The sequence below is a fragment of the Micromesistius poutassou genome (assembly GCF_964030765.1).
Source record: "Micromesistius poutassou genome assembly, chromosome: 16".
Lineage (NCBI taxonomy): Eukaryota > Metazoa > Chordata > Actinopteri > Gadiformes > Gadidae > Micromesistius > Micromesistius poutassou.
Window position 1 is genome coordinate 17313634 of NC_140286.1, and position 3267 is coordinate 17316900.

At 39.8% G+C, this 3267-nt stretch overlaps 1 long non-coding RNA gene across 1 annotated transcript; it reads right to left on the reverse strand.

Moving 5' to 3' along the window:
- Window positions 1-271: 271 nt before the first annotated feature.
- LOC311360838 lies at window positions 272-2713 on the reverse strand. The gene is made up of 3 exons (XR_014638495.1): window positions 2566-2713; window positions 1220-1321; window positions 272-1030 (listed from the first exon to the last, which is right to left on the reverse strand). It is a non-coding gene; the product is annotated as an uncharacterized lncRNA (long non-coding RNA).
- Window positions 2714-3267: the final 554 nt, after the last annotated feature.

Consider the following 3267-nt stretch of genomic DNA (forward strand, 5'->3'; position numbering starts at 1 on the left):
CAAAACTAACTTAGCCTACTTTTGCAAATTCACCTTTTTTTTTCTCTCCATACTTTTTGCTTGTTTTGCAACCAGTATTAAATTGCCTTGTCGAAAACAGAAACAGCATCACATATTCTAAAGTCATTAATTTGAATCGTGCTACACGTATATGCCTTATAGTTTATCAATTGGTATTTATGTTGTGACAAAGGTTAACACAAAACCATCACTGGTAGTATGTGTAAAACGTATATTCCATCAACCTTAAAAATCACAATTTCCTAAAAAGTTGATTTTGAAATCGTTTTATTTTTGAGGCCCATCAGGTAAGCATATCAATCATTCTATACAGTATGCTACTTACACAAAAATACATAGGTCCAGGCTACTAAACACTATGCTTAACTACGAATTAGTTTATCACTTGTCAGGATTTGACCTTTTCACTATAGAGATTACAAGTGATTGATTTACACTTATTCAAACACATGCCCAAATTAAAAAAGTTTGTAAGAATAGAACAACATTTCTTAACACGTTATTAGGAAGTTATTGAGGAATTGCAGTAAAGAATATTCTTAGGAACTTTGTAGAAACTCTTCTTCAGAAATGTAGAAAGGCAGAAACATCCTTAGCCTACTATACCGACAGCGTTATACTATTGTTTCTCTTTCTGCTATCAAATGTAATTATTGTAAGTCGCTTTGGATAAAAGCATCTGCTATATGCCCTAAATGTAATCTAAATGCAAACGCAGCATATAGTCTCCGGATAATGAACAGGACTTCATTATCTGGAGATACCTTAGCGTATCTGGCCCCAGGTTTCTAGAGTGCATGCAGACCCACAGATCAGATGAAATACAGTGCAGCGGTAGACAACAGCAGGAGGATGAAGCTTGATCTGATGCTATTGCTGGTGTTCCACAAGTTACACAAATCGCCTTCGCAGCAAGCTCCGGCCCCCAAGGCCCCGCCGAAGGCCCCATTCAAGGCCCCGCCCACGGCACACACAGCGCTGGATTGACATCCCTTGTTCAAGGTTTCCCCTGCAAAACAAGATAGTATTATTCTTATTTTTTTAAATATTATTTCTTTCAACAACAAGTCTGGCTATTTCAATATCTGTTTGATAATACAGTAATGTTACAACTTATGATCTTAAGAACACAAATCAAAGAGTGCGTATTGTAAATACTTCCAGAATTATTTTTTTTAAAGAAAAGAAGAAGGGTTACCAGAGCTGGTGTAGCAGCGGTCCATGAGTAAGGGACATTCAACGGTGTTAAGGCAGGAGAGGACGTTTCCAGAGGTACACGAGAAGCATCTTAATCCCCCAACTACACAGAAACACATTGTCAATACATAGCAGTGGTGGCTGCTGGTCTTTCAAAGAGGGGAAGCTCATTTTCGGCCTACATCATATAAATTGTCAATTTATGTATATGTAAATTATCCTCTCTGTTCCTTTCCAAGGAAATGCTCTGTCATACCAACTAGCTGTCTTTTCCAGTGACTTGACCAGTGTCCTCTCAGTGGCCAGCAGAGCTAGGCTGCTTAAACAGCGTTGGCCCATTGTGTTACGGGTGTAGGACTTGAGCTGCTTTAAACAGGAGAAGCTCCTTTCTACACCTGCAGATGTAGCTCCAATTGTTGCCACTGATGAGAACAGTTTGTAAAGCTGAGGCATTGCACTGTCCAACTCCATGTCTTTAAGGAACACCAAGAAATCACACAGCTTTCCCCTGTCACCCTGCAAGTACTGATCTGAATACAGGACCTGAAGTTCAGACCTCAGGCTCCCTGAATCAAAGTGATGGCCAACTATCAAAACGATGTTAAACTTGAACAAGGAAATGTGGGAATTATGTTAAACTGAAGCAAGGAATTGTGTGAATAAGTGTATGAAATGTACAATGAAAATTGTCAAGCAATTTCGCCAAGCAAATATCAAGAAATGCGTTGCAGTTTATCTTTCGACTCGCTTGCAAAATCCGCGATGGGACTGAGGCGATTTTTTATAGTTCAAAATCGTTGTCAATCAAACGGCAACTGTCTTTCGCAGACCCTACAAACATCCCGCAGAAGCCCAGCGTCCAGGCCAGCCCACTCCTCCATTCACCCCCAGAGACGCTGAGCGTCCGTGGGAGAAACAGAATCGCAGCATTATCCAATGACCGTCGACTTTCGACGAACTAAAAAAAGCTGTTCTATGCAGCCCCCTTGAAGTGGATGGACGCTGAGCTTCAACAGGAAAATGCACTGTAATGCTACAGGAATGTATGAGAAGGAAATCGAGTCAGTCGACCTGCGATAAGCAGCTGATTCTGAACGGAGTGGACTCGTCTTCGAGATGGACGTGTCCTAACGCATTTTTTGTCAATGAAATGTTAACACAACAGTATATATTTGACAATTTAATTTTTAAATTTTAGGGGAAGCTCAGCTTCCCTTGCAGTCTTAGAGGAATCGCCACTACATAGGCACTAGGCAGGGATGGAAGCATTTTTCCTCCCACAGGACGGATTAAACGAAATAATATAAAAGTGAGTTTGTTTTGTCAAGGTCAAAAAGGTATTCTTACCGGTTGATATTGTCAAAGAAAGAACGAAGAAAATGCCAATGAATCCCATCGTGTTAGCAGATGATAGATGAGAGCACTAGTGGAAGACTTATGGTGTGTTCCAGAAGCCAACATGTGGTAGAAAACGCCCATTTCCTACAAAAACAAAACTTAAAAAACCGCAGATGAATTGAAACTTGAAATGAGACATTCTATTCAGGGTTGACAACGTGTAGTAGAAAACGCCCAATTCCCACAAAAACGAAACTTAAAAACCCTCAGATGAGTTGAAACTTGAAATTAGACATTATATTCCAACAAGAATGTTGCAATAGTGGGGGGAGGTGAAATTGTAGCAACATTCATTCAACTAATAGCCCTTTTTCATGCATTTCCTGTTTTCACAAATGTCTGATACCTTTCACAGTTGTAATTATAAGTGTATTCAGTCAATACCAGGCTAATGTTGACATATAAGCTGAAGTGAAATGTTCACATCCTTTCTAGGGTCACCAGGACTAGGCCACACCCTATATGTTGACTGAAATAATCACTTTTTCCATGTTTTTGATGTTTTCACAACTTTCTTATACCTTTCACAATTGATATTATGTGTTTACTCTATCAATACCAGTCTGATGTTGACATGTAAGATGAATTGAACGTTCCCATCCTTTCCTGGGTCACCAGGACAGGCCAGATCTTAGCCTTTGCCTGAAATAA